General features: G+C 38.5%; 1 pseudogene; it reads left to right on the forward strand.

Moving 5' to 3' along the window:
* Nucleotides 1-4,216: 4,216 nt before the first annotated feature.
* Nucleotides 4,217-13,151, forward strand: LOC134739018 (uncharacterized; annotated as a pseudogene).
* Nucleotides 13,152-15,988: the final 2,837 nt, after the last annotated feature.

The raw sequence follows: 15,988 nt of genomic DNA on the forward strand, positions 1-15,988 counted from the left end.
TTAGTGAAAAAATATGTGTTCAAGATACATAGAGTCAATATTGCTTGTCAAGTAAGGTTACTAAGGGCAAAATAATCACCAATATCCACTTAATGTCTACTGAGATAATATATTTTGTGAGAAAAAGAGTAATTTAGAATTGATATTCAATGTAAAGAGTCAGAGGGGGCTTCTTGGAGGCAATGGCTAAATTTATTGAGCTGAATTTTAAAGCTCAGAGAGATGGATCAGCAGAGAGCGGGCATTCTAAGTAGGAACTCATTAGTTTATGTGTAATAGAGGAGGGTTCATTTAGGGAGATTGATGAAAAATGGTGTTAATGATTAACAGTTGCAAGTTGATAGAGGTCTCTAAAGATCAGAAAGATCGATGTATATTTGTTAATAATCACAATAAGAAACCACTTTAGTTTTTTAAGAAAGGGAGTAACATAATAAAGCAAATACAGGCTACAATGAGTATAGCATACTAGTACAGATCATAGAGTCTGAATCTCAATTAATAGATTTGAATTCTGCTTCTTTCAATTCCTAGCAACCTTGTGTAAGTTACTGAACTTCTTTGTGCTTCATATTCCTCAACAGTAAATTAGAACTAGTGATTGTGCCAACTTCATAGGGTTGGTGTGATGATTAGATGATTTTGTGCAAGTAAAACGATTAGGAGAGTACCTCACATAGAGTATCCAATTAATAAATGTTAGTTCCCACATTAGTGGTGTGAGGGAAACATTATCGCTTAGCCATTTCTCAATCTAGCCATTCTTATTGTTCTTATATGCTTTAATCTAAGTCTTGTACTCTAAACAAACCAGTTTGCTCATCCTTGTCACTCAGACAGACTTTGAACATATTATTCCTGCTTATAGTAGCCTGTTGTTTTCCATCAAACAACATTCCTACTTTAGTTAAAACTCTTACTTCAGATGACATTCCTTCACTAATCCCACCCAGATTCCAGGAATCCTGCAGCATTGTATATGTGATGCAGGAGCTCCTGTCGGTTTTTCTGTGGTTATCTTGGTGATTCAATCCTCTCCCTTCTCCACTGAAATAATCCTCTCAAAGGCGGCTAACTTGACCAAGAATAGAAGCCAGAATTCACCAGGGTTATCCACACAAATTTATTTATTTTTTCATCATAGTCTGTATATATTTTCATGATAACATGTTTCTCTACTGCCAATTAGTCAAAAGGGAAGGAGGTAGCTCCCTGGAGAAAATGGTTAAATACTGAATGCTTGCAATATGTAGGCATGGGAATCGGACTGTTTGGGTTTGTATCCTGACTGTATTGTCTACTAGGCAACCTTAGGCAAGTGTTCTTAATGCTTCTGTGACTAGGTTTTCTCATCTACAAAATAGAAAAAATAAATGGTAAATCACCTGATATGGTTTGGATCTGTGTCCTCACCCAAATCTCATGTTGAAATGTAATTCCCAATACTGGAGGTGAGGCCTGATGGGAGGTGATTAGATAATGGGGACAGTTTCTCATGGTTTAACACCATCCTTACTTGGTGCTGTCATCACGATAGTGAGTTTTCATGAGATCCGGTTGTTTAAGAGATCAGGACCCTCTCTCTCGGTCCTGCTCCTGCCATGTAAGACGCCTGCTCCCATGTTGCCTTCTGCCATGAGTAAAAGCTCCTTGAGGCCTCCCCAGAAGCAGATGCCACCATACTTACTGTACAGCCTGCAAAATCATGTGCCAATGAAACATCTTTTCTTTATTACCCAGGTTTCAGGTATTTTTTTTATAATGATGTCAGGATGGACTAATATACCACTTCATAGAAATGTTTAGAAAATTAAATAAAATAATGAATTTAAAGCATTTAGCATAGTGTCTGGCAGGTAGGAATATCTTAGTAATGTTAACTGTTATTTATTTAGTACTAAACCCAAAACATAGGAGAAAAATTATTATCTTGACAAGACATAGGTTTAGAGTAAAGGACCTTATTCAAAGTGACAGAGCTAATAAATGGCTGCTGCTATTCCACTGCATTCATTTTATCCTGCTATTTTTCTGAGTTTCCACAACTTTTAGATATTTAAAAGAGAAGATTATTACTTTATGTCAATTCAATTAGTAATACTTATTTCTTTTGTACCTATGGCCGTAGAATTATCAGGCCTGTACTAAACCATCTGATTCTACCACTTTTGCCTCTAGGTGTATTGCAAATTTAGGTGTCTTCTGTGTAATACCTGTAGGTGAAAGATGGCTTATCATGTGCAAATAAAACTGCATCAATGAGGAAGAGCCCCGACTTCTTGTTTTCCAGAGCAATCCTAAAACTGGGTATCAAGGCTTTATTTATTTGCATCTAACTGTGTGTATCACCACCAAGTGTCCCTAATTCTAAGAACATATATTATAACAATTAATGAAACCCCAAGAAACTGGGCTTAAAATTCAACATTCAATAAATGTCCTGTAGAAAAGTCACAGCAATGTTAAATCGATTACCTTAAACTAGTGCTTTCCCAAAGCATGTGTGGCAGAACACTGGTTTAATAAAAAGCTCCTTAAGAAAAGCATTTAGTGGTCAAATAAATTTGTTAAGCACTATATGCTATAATCACCTTCCAGGAAATTTACAATGCTGTATTAGTTAAGGTTGTTTTGGTTGCAAGTAACGGAAACCAACTTGAGCTAGCTTCAGCTAAAAGGTAATTAATTGGAAAAAAATTATGGTAATTCACAGAAATCAAAAGAACCGTTGAACAACTGAACCTCAATAAGAGAAGGAATTAGAATACCTCAGCAGCAAGAGTTCATGGAGCTTCCTGAATGTACAGTCTTAGACCAGTGCTGGCCAGAATGTATAAAATTATCCTAAAAATCTTAAGGGCTACAGTGTCTGGTACACATTGCATGTGAGTCTTCAATAATTCTTAGCTATCCTTATTAAACATTTTATGTGCAAATCAGGCACAAGATATTCTGATGTAGAGATCTGGGATGGGGCTCAAGAATCAGCATTTTTACATAACTTCCCACCTGAGTATGAAGTGGAGCCAGATTTGGGATCCACTTCTCATGTACCGGTATCAAATGCCACAGACATCAGCAATGCCCAGCTTCTGTGTCTCTCAGCTCAAAATTGTATAAGGAAAATTATTCTAATTGGGCCTTTGAGGTTCAAACATTTTACTTCATGGCCAAACAGCTATGGCTAAGGAATTAGAATATATTTGACTTCAGAAGACATATTTCTGAGTAATAGGGGTATGCTACGATCTGAATGTTTGCGTTTCCCCAAAATTCACATGTTGAAACCTAATCCCCAGTTTGATAGTATTACCAGGTGAGGGCTTTTGGGAAATGATTAAGTCATGAGGGTAGAGACCTCATGAGTGGGATTAGTGCCCTTATAAAAGAGGGCAGAAGGAGCTTGTTAGCTCCTTTTCCCATGTGAGGACACCTAGTCTATGAAGAATGAGCCCTTGCCAGACACTGAATCTTCTGGCATCTTGATCTTGGACTTCTCAGTCACCAGAACTGTGAGCAATAAATATCTGTCATTTAAAAATTACCCAGTCTAAAAGAATTTGTTATAGCAGCCTGAACAAATGAAGACAGGGCAGTTCCCAGAGAAGAGAATATCTTTATGAACTGCATAGCCACCCCAAGAAGTTTCTGCCTTTAGAAACATTTTAAGAAGTGCCTTTTAAAAGAAATCTGCTTAATTTTGTTGACCCAGACTTTACCTAAACTCATTTGACCACAAGATCCCATTTTTACCCATATGTAATGATATTATTCAGAGCAAATAATCTGCACAACACACATTAGGAAATGTTGAGTTAGAAAACTATTGAGTTAAAGCTATTATTTCCTCATCTTCACAGATTTGTGCCTAACCTTGCTTTCAACTGATGCTCACATAATTTATTTCTCTATATGACACAGCGGATGGCTCAGCCTCACAGTTCTGAAAGAATCTTTTGTCTCTTGGCTCACTAACTCATGAAATGCCCAGTAACAAAAAAAGACAAAGGGATTTTATATAATCAAATAAGTTTAGCAAACATTGTATATAAACTTTTAAAATTTCACAATGTATTTAATCATGTAAAAGACTCTGAGAAGACTGGTAACAAAGACAATTCTTCAACTTTGCTTAACCCAGTATTTTTCAAACTTATTTTTTGAGAGGAACTAACTCCTATCAATAATGCTTACCTTACCCACATGCTGCAGCAGAATGGAAGCCTGGGAATTACAAGTCCATTTTTTCCCTCCATTTCCTCCTTCTTTCTTCTTAATATTTTTCTGGTCTAGAAAGAACAATTATTTCAGAAAGAATAGCCCCACAGAATTTCTGGTCTGAAATTGACCCTATTTGGCTATTACTTAAGGCATCTCTTTCTAACTTGCTTTGCTTTTCCCTCTATTATAAGAATGGTGAAGATCATAGCACATTCTTCTGAACCAAATAAATGTTGTGTCAAAAGCACCTCATATGAAAGGCATGCTTAGAATTCTGGTTCCTTGCAGTTGTACAACAAAAACAACTTTTGTTTTATTTTACAGCATTTAAAATTGCTTTTGCTTAAATGCAAAACTGAGAAGCCACAAAAATTGGATTAACCACAAATCAAAGAATGCCTAGAGCAATGCATAGGTTATATACTTGTACATCAGCTTCTTGAGTGTCCGCCTTAATGAGTAATATTCCCTAAAGCTTTTTTACGTATTTCAAACAATAAATAAAACAAGTTACAAGAGGTATGTTCACCTACTGAATTTACCTGCTGTTACATCTGCATTTGACATGGCTGCCCTTGAGTTTCATACATTTATAGAGCCAGGCTACTGTGCTGCTTATTATGGGGGGTGACTTGCATAAATTTTGAGGATGAGCAGTTAGTTCACTTAAAGGAAGAACTAACTGGGTCACCATCAAACTTTTTTTTTTTTTACATTTTTCAGAGAAAGATCACATCTGCTAGAATCACTAGAAATGGGGAAGATAAAAATATCAAAGCAAAATTGAGACTTAGCTTCCCGACACAGCTCTCCCATTCACCAACACTTGGCAAAAAAAAAAAAGTGAAGCTAAAGCTTAATAGGCATTTATTACTGTTATTTAAAATAAGGTCAGAAACCAAACACAAAGAGCCCAGCTCAAGCTGTCTGCCACCTGTCTGGGTCTGGCTGCATGAAGCTGCCACATATTCCCTGGTGGCTGTCCTTCTTGACTACCTAACGGGTTGAACAGCCATCTGTGTCTCCTGCCATCACTAATCAGGATGGTACACACATCTATTGTCCTTGGGCTTCAGGGCTCTTAGAGCATTATGGTTCCTGCCTATGGCTTGTTGCTTAAGGAAAGCTAGTCTGGTTCACAGAGAATTTCTGAAACTCTCCTTTCCTCTCCTTCCGTGACCCTCTGACAGCTTCTCTGCTCTTTCCACCCTTCAGTGGTCCCTCATTCGATTTCCATTTAATCATTAAAATCATCATCACCAAGCTGTCTTTCTCCAGGACTCCATCTGCTTTGCTTTCAAATTCCACATCCTCTGGGACAAAGCACTCCTGAGAATTCCATCTATTTTACAATCTTAAAACTTGAGTTTAGCAGTTACTGACTCTTAATAGTGAGGGAAGCCCCAGCTGTTTGGCTTTAAAGAGGGAAACTGCATGCGGGCACACACACACACACACACACACACACACACACACACACACACAGTCATAATTGGGCAACAGAATAAAGAGAGAAAATATACTGAAAATGTTCTTGGAGTTTCTGATTTATTCTGACAGCCACTTAAAATTCCATTGAACAGATATTTGCTAAACATATTATATAAGTAATAGAATCTGAAGATAGAAAAATAAATCATAGACCCAGCCACATAAGGTGTATGTTGTCTAATTTTATAGGATCTCAAAGTGCTTCAGTTATAATGTTAGATTTAAGAAATAATGAGTAAATTGGGGGTGTGTATCTTTGTCCTAAATGATCAGTTTTAGAAAAAAGAAATAATAGTGTGGTTTTCAGGTTTCATAGTTTATTTTTAGTATTTTCCTTGTTTTATCTCATTTACAGGATGTTAATCCCTTCCATCTAATTTTTAAATATACACAGAAATGTAACTGAAATACTGTGTTTGCCTCACCATGCAAGCTTTCATTTATGTGAGAAAGTCTAGCCTAATTTCTTAAGTTCTTTTCTAATATTACAGAATACTTTTAATTATAAGAATTAGGCCAGAACTTCGGTTTTAATCACTGTGGAAATTCAACTCTTATTTCTCTTATACAAAAAAAAAGCCAGTACACTTATTGTATGTGAAAGTCTTTTACCTGTTGAAAAGAAAATAGTGTTTTGATTATAGTAATTCAGTCTTTCATTAGTACTATTCAGTTTTGCTGCTATTCCTCATCCCAATATTCAGAAACTAATTAAGCAGTCTTAATTATTACCTGTCACATGCCTAGAATACATGTCAAACAGTCCATTAAGTGTCTTAAAAGTCCTTTACCGTGCTGTTTTCTATCTCTTTATTTTTATAGTACTTATCGCTGACACCTAGATAACTCAGACAGGAAGAGAGCCTAACCCAAACAGCAAATAACTGTGATTGTGGAACTTGAATAAATACCAGGTGACAAGTTTTAATTACATAAGGAAATAACACATGTGAAAAGAACCCTGAGATCTGTAAAATAATTTGGGTAAAATAAAAAGCACAGGCTTTATTTAAACCACTGATTTAATATTGATAGCAGTTACAATTATAATTAAATTATTCACTCTTGTTTTTATTTTTCCTGTTTCCCTTTCAAGTCACTCACACACATTCATTCCCCAGGTTCCTTTTAAGGATGCAGTCATAAAGACTAAACTATTCCAAGAGACCTCTTTCTTCCTTAGATAGTCTTTCCCTACTGAAATTTCCAGCTCGAATTTCCCAAGTGGTTTTCAAGCAAATGTTTAGTATCAGTGCTTTTGGACAGAAAAAGTAAACTATTCTGCTTTCTAAAGTCTAACCGCCTAAGTTCAAATAAGCATTATTAAATATATATATTATATATTAAATATATATTATATATAATAATATATATTAAACATATATTATTATATATAAATATGTATTAATATATATTTATATATTATATATTAAATATATTATAATATATACTACATATTAAATTAATATATATTATATTTAATATATAACATATTAATTTAATATGTAGTATATATTATACATATTGTATATAATATATATTAAATTAATATATTATATATTGTGATTATGTGAATTATATTATTAAATGCATATATAATTATATATAATATATTACTAAATATATATATTAATTATATATATATATATAGAGAGAGAGATCTCTATTTATTCTTGTTAAGTTCACTTAGTCATATAAAAGGGAATGTAAATACTAAACATGAGCATATGTGAGATACCCCTGGGGACTTTCAGAAAAATTTAAACATGTCAGCAATTTGCAAGGGATCTGTAAACAAATCTATGGAAAATGCTTTAGCTCACCAGTAGTATAAAGTGTGTACATTAAAACAAAAAAAACTTCTCTGAGCAAATTAGCAATTATTTAAAATAATGAAAATGTGCAATACTACTAGCAAAGGCATGTGGAAACAGGATTTCTAACATATTGTCAGTGGAAATGAATTTGGTAAACACATTAGGAAAGCAATTTGAAAATAAGTATTAGCATTCTTAAAAATGATCTTACTATGATTCAATAAGCTCACCTTTAGGATGCAATGCTTTGCAAATGTGATGGTTAATACTCAGTGCCAACTTGACTGGATTGAAGGATACAAAGTATTGATTCTGGGCCTGTCTGTGAGGGCATTGCCAAAGGAGATTAACATTTGAGTCAGTGGGCTGGGAAAGGCACACCCACCCTTAATCTGGGTGGGCACAATCTAATCAGCTGCCAGCGTGGCTAGAATATAGAGCAGGAAGAAAAATGTAAAAAGAGAGACTGGCCTAGCCTCCCAGCCTACATCTTTCTTCCATGCTGGATGCTTCCTGCCCTTGAACATCAGACTCCAAGTTCTTCAGTTTTGGAAATTGGACTGGCTCTCCTTGCTCCTCAGCCTGCAGATGGCCTATTGTGGGGCCTTGTGATGGTGTGAGTTAATACTTAAAAAACTTCTATATCTATATCTATATCTATATCTATATATATGCATTTATTTATTTATTATTTATTTATTCCATTGTTCTGTCCCTCTAGGGAACCCTAATATAGATTTTGGCAATAGCAGTGGTTCTAGAGGAACAGAATATTAGGGATGGGGTTCTTTCATTGGTTTGGGGGTTTCTGGAGTTCTGCTTAATATGATTAGACCCAAACATGCTAAGGACCCTACTTATAATAGTGTGAAGAACACTGACAGTCCTTGGCATGGACTGTTTAGAAAGTTATGCAAAATACATGCATTTGACACTCCTGATTCATTGCTCATGGGAGGCAAAGAGGTTAGTGAACCTATACATAATACCTTTGACCATATGTGGAGAACCAAGGAACTTAATGAAGCTTGTTGGTTGCTCATAAGTTCAGTGGACAAAGTGATGAAAGAAAATGATGAACTCAGGGATTCTGTCTCCCGCCTTCAGAAGCAGATACTGAACCTCAAATCTGCTAAGATTGCCCTGAGTGAGAGTCTTATCACCTGTAGAGAAAGAGCTGAAATTGTGGAAAAAAAGACACAAGCTCTTACCACATGAGTGGCTGACCTGCAACGAAAGGTTCATGCACAGCCTCAACAGGTGTGTACTGTTAAAGTGAGGGCATTAATTGGAAAAGAATGGGACCTCACAACTTGGAATGGAGATGTGTGGGAGGACCCTGATTGAGCTGGGGACACTGAGTTTGTGAACTCTGATGAACCTTTTTTGCCAGAAGAAACAGCTTTCCCATCCCCAGTAGTGGCAACATCTCCTCCCTGACCCATGCTGCCATCAGCCTTTCCACTTTAGTCTGAGGAGATAAACCCTGCGCTGCCTGAGGCAACTATGATGACCTCCTCTGAGGCAGTTGCCAGGCGAGGTAACGTTGATTCTCTTCAGGAGCCGCCCCCAACACCCCTGTTTGCTTCTAGACCTATAGCTAGACTAAAGTCCTTGGAGGCCCCTAGAGGTGAGGCTGAGAGTGTGACCCATGAGGAGCTGTGCTACATTAAAAAAAAATACTGCTTGACTTTTCTAATTTATATAAACAAATCTGGAGAACGGGAATGGGAATGGATATTAAGGGTGTGTGATAATGATGGAAGGAACATAGAGATGAATCAGATTGAATTTATTGATTTGGCCCACTTAGTAGGGTCTCTGCATTTAGTGTTGCAGCTCAGGGAGTTAAAAAAAGGTTCTAATAGTTCATTTGCGTGGTTAGCTGAAATATGGATTAAAAGATGGCCCTGTAAGTGAGCTGGAAATGCCTGATCTCCTTTGGTTTAATGTAGAGGAAAGGATCCAAAGGCTTAGTGGGATTGAGATGGTGGAGGGGATTAGTCACTTTAGACCTACTCATCCTAGCTGAAGGGGTCCAGAAGATATACCCTTGACCGTTGCCTTGCAAAATATACTTGTGAGGGCAGCACCTGCATCTTCGAAGAGCCCTGTAATTGCTCTTCTCTGTATGTCACATCTAACAGTGGGAATGACACTCACTCAACTACAAAATTTAAATACAATGGGTATAATTGGATCCCAAGGTGGCAGGGGCCAAGTGGCAGCACTCAACCATCAAAGGCAGGGTGGGCATAGCTACCGTAATGGACAGTAGAGGCAAAACAGCAATCAGAATAGTCTGACTCGTGTAGATCTCTGGCATTGGCTGTTTAATCACGGTGTTCCTAGAAGTTAAATTGATAGGAAGCCTACTGCATTCTTACTTAATTTATATAAGCAGAAAACTTTCAGGTCGAATGGACAAAAGACTAATTTGAAGTATAAAAACAGAGAATCAAGGCCTGTCAATCAGTTTCCAGACTTGAGCCAGTTTACAGACCCAAAGCCTCTAGAATGAAGGGGAGGCTGGGTCCCCCTGAGGGCCCCACTACATTACTGACAATTTATGCAGTGAATCTTTCTCCCATCCTTCCCCAAGGAGATCTCAGGCCTTTTACCAGGGTAACTGTGAATTGGGGAAAGGGAAATGATCAGACATTTTTGGGACTACTGGACACTGGCTCTGAGCTGATGTTGATTCCAGGGGACCTAAAATGTCATTGTGGTCCTCCAGTTAAAGTAGGGGCTTATGGAGGTCGGGTAATTAATGGAATTTTTAGCTCAGGTCTGACTTACAGTGGGTCCAGTGGTTCCCAGGACTCATCCTGTGTTCATTTCCCCAGTGCCAGAATGCATAATTGGCATAGACATGCTTAGCAGCTGGCAGAAACCCCACATTGGCTCCCTGAGTGGTAGGGTGAGGGCTATTATGGTGGGAAAGGCCAAATGGAAGCAATTAGAGATGGCTTTACCTAGAAAAATAGTAAATCAAAAACAATGTCACATCCCTGGAGGGATTGCAGAGATTAATGCCACCATCAAGGACTTGAAAGATGCAGGGGTGGTGATTCCCACCACATCCCCATTCAGTTCTCCCATTTCGCCTGTGCAGAAGACAGATGTATCTTGGAGAATGACTGTGGATTATCATAAGCTTAACCAAGTGGTGACTGCAATTGCAGCTGCTATACCATATATGGTTTTATTGCTTGAGCAAATTAACACATTTTCTGGTACCTGGTATGCAGCTATTGACTTGGCAAATGCCTTTTTCTTCATTCTTGTCCATAAGGCCCACCAGAAACAATTTGTCTTCAGCTGGCAAGGCCAGAAAAATACCTTTACTGTCCTACCTCAGGGTTATATCAACTCTCCAGCTTTGTTTTATAATCTTATTTGGAGAGAGCTTGATCGCTTTTCACTTTTGCAAGATATCACACTGGTCTGTTACATTGATGACATTATTCTAATTGCATCCAGTGAGCAAGAAGTAGCAAACACACTAGACTTATTGCTGAGACATTTGTGTGCCAGAAGATGGGAAATAAATCTGACCAAAAGCCAGGGACCTTCTACCTCAGTAAAGTTTATAGGGGTCCAGTGGTGTGGTGTCTGTCTAGATATTCCTTCTAAGGTGAAGGATAAGTTGCTGCCTTTGGCCCCTCCTACAACCAAGAAAGAAGAACAACTCCTAGTGGGCCCATATGGATTTTGGGGGCAGCACATTCCTCATTTGGGTGTGTTACTCCAGCCCATTTATCAAGTGACTCAAAAGAATGCCAGTTTTGAGTGGGGTCCAGAACAGGAGAAGACTCTGTAACAGATCCAGGCTGCTGTTCATGCTGCTCCACCGCTTGGGCCATATGACCCTGCAGATCCAATGGTCCTTGAGGTATGAGTGGCAGATAGGGATGCTGTTTGGAGTGTTTGGCAGGCTCCCATAGGTGAATCACAGTGGAGACCTCTGGGATTTTGGAGCAAGGTCCTGGGACCTTCTGCAGATAACTACTCTCCTTTTGAGAGCGAGCTCTTGGCCTGTTACTGGGATTTGGCAGAAACTGAACGTTTGACTATGGGTCATCAAGTCACCAGGTGACCTGAACTGCCTATCATGAACTGGGTGCTTTCTGACCCATCTAGCTATAAAGTGGCTCATGCGCAGCAGCATTGCATAATCAAATGGTATTGGTATATATGTGATAAGGCCCGAGCAAATCCTGAAGGCACAAGTAAGTTACATAAGGAAGTGGCTCAAATGCCCATGGTCTCTACTTCTGCCAGCCTGCCTTCTCTCCCCCAGCCTGCACCGATGGCCTCATGGGGAGTTCCTTAAGATCAGTTGACAAAGGAGGAGAAGACAAGGACCTTTTTCACAGGTGGTTCTGCACGATATGCAGGCACCACCTGAAAGTGGACAACTGCAACACTCAGTGAAAGACAGTGGTGAAGGCAAATCTTCCCAGTGGACAGAACTTCAAGTAGAGTGCCTGGTTGTGCACTTTGCATAGAAGGAGAAACGGACATATGTGCCATTATATACTGATTCATGGGCTGTAGTCAATGGTTTGGCTGGATGGTCAGGGACTTGGAAGAAGCATGATTAGAAAATAGGTGAGAAATTTTGGGAAGATGTATGTGGATGGACCTCTCTGAGTGTTCAAAAACTGTGAAGATATTTGTATCCCATGTGAGTGCTCACTAACAGGTGACTTCATCAGAGGAGAATTTTAATAATCAAGTGGATAGGATGACCTGTTCTGTGGACACCACTCAGCCTCTTTCCCCAGCCACCTCTGGCATCGCCCAATGGGCCCAGGAACAAAGTGGCTATGGTGGCAGGGATGGAGGTTATGCATGGGCTCAGCAACATGGACGTCCACTCACCTAGGCCAACCTGCTTATGGCCACTGCTGAGTGCCAATTTGCCAGCAGCAGAGACCAATACTGAGCCTTCAATATGGCACCATTCCTCGGGGTGATCAGCCAGTTACCTGGTGACAGGTTGATTATATTGAACTTCTTCCATCATGGAAAAGGCGGAGGTTTGTCCTCACTGGAATAAACACTTACTTGGGATATGGGTTGGCTTATCCTGTACACAGTGCTTCTGCCAAGACTACCATCCGTGGACTCATGGAATGCCTTATTCACTGTCATGTTATTCCACACAGCATTGCCTCTGACCATGGCACTCACTTTACGGCTAAAGAAGTGTGGCAGTGGGTTCATGCTCATGCGATTCGCTGGTCTTACAATGTTTCCTACCATCCTGAAGCAGCTGGATTGATAGAACGGTGGAATGGCCTTTTGAAGTCACAATTACAGTGCCCACTAGGTGACAATACTTTTCAGGGCTGAAACACAGTTCTCCAGAAGGCTGTGTATGCTCTGAATCAGTGTCCAATATATGGCACTCTTTCTCCCATAGCCAGGATTCACGAGTTCAGGAATCAAGGGGTGGAAGTGGAAATGGCACCACTCGCTATCACCCCTAGTGATCCACTAGCAAAATTTTTGCTTCCTGTTCCCACGGCATTATGTTCTGCTTGCTTAGAGATCTTAGTTCCAGAAGGAGGAATGCTGCCACCAGGAGACACAACAACGATTCCACTAAACTGAAAGTTGAGATTGCCATGTGTACACTTCGGGCTGCTTCTACCTTTAAGTCAACAGGCTAAGAAGAGACTTACAGTGTTGGCTGGGGTGATTGACCTGCACTATCAAGATGAAATCAGTTTACTACTCCACAATGGAACTAAGGAAGAGTATGCATGGAATACAGGAGATCAGTTAGGGCATCTGTTAGTATTATCATGCCCTGTGATTAAGGTCAATGGGAAACTACAACAGGCAAATCCAGGCAGGACTACAAATGACCCAGACCCTTCAGGAATGAAGGTTTGGTTACTCCACCAGTAAAAAAACCATGACCTGCTGCGGTGCTTGCTGAAGGCAAAGGGAATACAGAATGGGTAGTAGAAGAAGGTAGTCATCAATACAAGCCACGACCACGAGACCATCTGCAGAAATGAGGATGGTAATTGTCATGAGTATTTCCTCCTTCTTTTGTTAAAAACATGTTTGTGCATTTATACACTTGTACTAAGAAAGTATTATTTCCTTTCTCTTATATCATGTGACATAAGGTTGATTGACTTCACATCAGAATTTAAGTATTGTTAACTTTAGGTAATAGTATTTGGGTTGGAGTTTGCTGTGTTTCTGGTTGTATGAAAAATAGTTGTATTATGTTAGGCAAAATTATGACCTTATTATTGTCTTTATTTGAAGATTATGTATGAACTTAGGAGATGTATATGGGTTCAAGTTGACAAGGGGTGGGCTTATGATGGTTAATCCTGAGTGTCAACTTGATTGAATTGAAGGATACCAAGTGTTGATACTGGGTGTGTCTGTGAGGGCGTTGCCAAAGGGGACTAATATTTGAGTCAGTGGGCTGGGAAAGGCACACCCACCCTTAATCTGGGTGGGCACAATCTAATCAGCTGCCAGCGTGGCTAGAATATAGAGCAGGCAGAAAAATGTGAAAAGAGAGACTGGCCTAGACTTTCAGCCTACATACTTCTCCCATGCTGGATGCCTGCTGCCCTTGAACATCAGACTCCAAGTTCTTCAGTTTTGGAACTTGGATTGACTCTCCCTGCTCGTCAGCCTGCAGATGGCCTATTGTGGGACTTTGTGATCATGTGAGTTAATACTTAATAAACTCCCCTTTATATATGTATTTATTCCAATAGTTCTGTCCCTCTAGAGAACCCTGACTAATACAGAAATTATCCTCAACACAATATATATTATATATTATGCACAAAGATCGTCACAGTTTTGTTTGTAACAGTGAAAAATTGGAAACCACTGATAGAGAAATTTGTTGGTAAGTTACATAGTGTCATCCACTCAATGAAATATCATATAGCCATTGGAAATAATGTTTTTAAAAACTTAGAGGCTTGTGTATAATATAGTATTAAATAAAAAATAACACAAATGTGTACTTACTGTATAATAATAGCTGTATAAAACAACATGTGTTGTTAAACATGCATTTAAATTGTGATAAATTCTAAAAGGGAACATTTAGGGCATGAAGGGGCAGAGTCCAGAGCATAGACTTCCAGCTGGTTCAGATGATTCAGAGAAAGTAAAATTTCAGCTGATACTCAAAGAAGGGTAAGAATTAACTAGGTGAATTGGGGAAGAAAAGGACGGAAGAGGGTTTCAAGTAGAAAAAAACATTTTTGTGAAGGTTTGAAAGTGTGAAAGAGGAACTTTTGAGGAAATTATGATTATCTAGTAAGGCTACTGAATTATTTTAAGACTTGATCGCATATGCCTTTTAGAAAGCTCACTCTGGTTTTAGTGTGGAAAAAGAACTGGAGAGGAGTAAGACTGGAGATGGGGAAACAAATACTTGTAGCATTTACATGGGATTTCTCCATAAAATTTAAAGTTCAATACCAATCTGTCTCATAATTCTGCATGTTAATGGTTGACTTGTCTCTGAGCTTTTTAAAAGGCACTAGATTATTTTTATATTTTTAGCCCCAGAACCTAGCACAGAAATTGGCACACGGTAGGGGGCTCAAGAAATACCTATAAAAGACAAATGGTAGTACTTCTTTAGAGTAGCTTAAACTCTAAAATTAGGCTCATTTTTGGTTGAACTCAGTAGAGCAAGAAGTCCACACAAAATGGAGTATATTGCTATTTCCAATAAAATATACTACTACATTAAAGCAATAGCACCTTTATTAAACAAATACCAATTTTCAAACCTGAAAACAAATGACAGGCATTATCCGTAGTAGTGGAGGCAACACAAAGATTCAGCCACAGGTGAGTGATTTTTAGGTAACCACTGAAATTGATCTTTATGAAGCTATACTTGGCATGTCAATAAATAGGAATAATTTTAGTATTGTAAATTATATATGTGTAAGAATAAAGACCTAATATAAACATTTCCAAAATGTATTGCTAAGTTATAGTGACAGGATTGTGAATGTTAGAGAAGAGAATAAAGGTAACAAAATGCATAATAACAATTTTTTTTAAAAAAGCTTGTGCATGTACAGGTGCTCCTCAGCTTATGATGAGTTAAAACCTGATAAACACATTGAAAATTGAAATTACCGTACGTTGAAAATGTGTTTAATACACCTAACCTACTGAACATCATAGCTTACCCTAGCCTAACTTAAACATGCTTAGAACACTTACTTACAGTAGCCTACGGTTGGACAAAATCATCTGGCAACACATTAAACTCTAGAGTGTCAGTTGTTTCTGGGAGCTGCTGCTCATTGCTGCTGCCCAGAATCGCAAGAGGGTATTACACTGCTTTCTACTGAATGCATATGGGTTTCGTACCATCAAAAAGTTGAAAAATCATAAATGGAATCAATGTGAGGCAGGGACAATCTGTAATATTACAT

Source organism: Pongo pygmaeus, chromosome X (assembly GCF_028885625.2).
Source record: "Pongo pygmaeus isolate AG05252 chromosome X, NHGRI_mPonPyg2-v2.0_pri, whole genome shotgun sequence".
NCBI classification, from domain to species: Eukaryota; Metazoa; Chordata; class Mammalia; order Primates; family Hominidae; genus Pongo; species Pongo pygmaeus.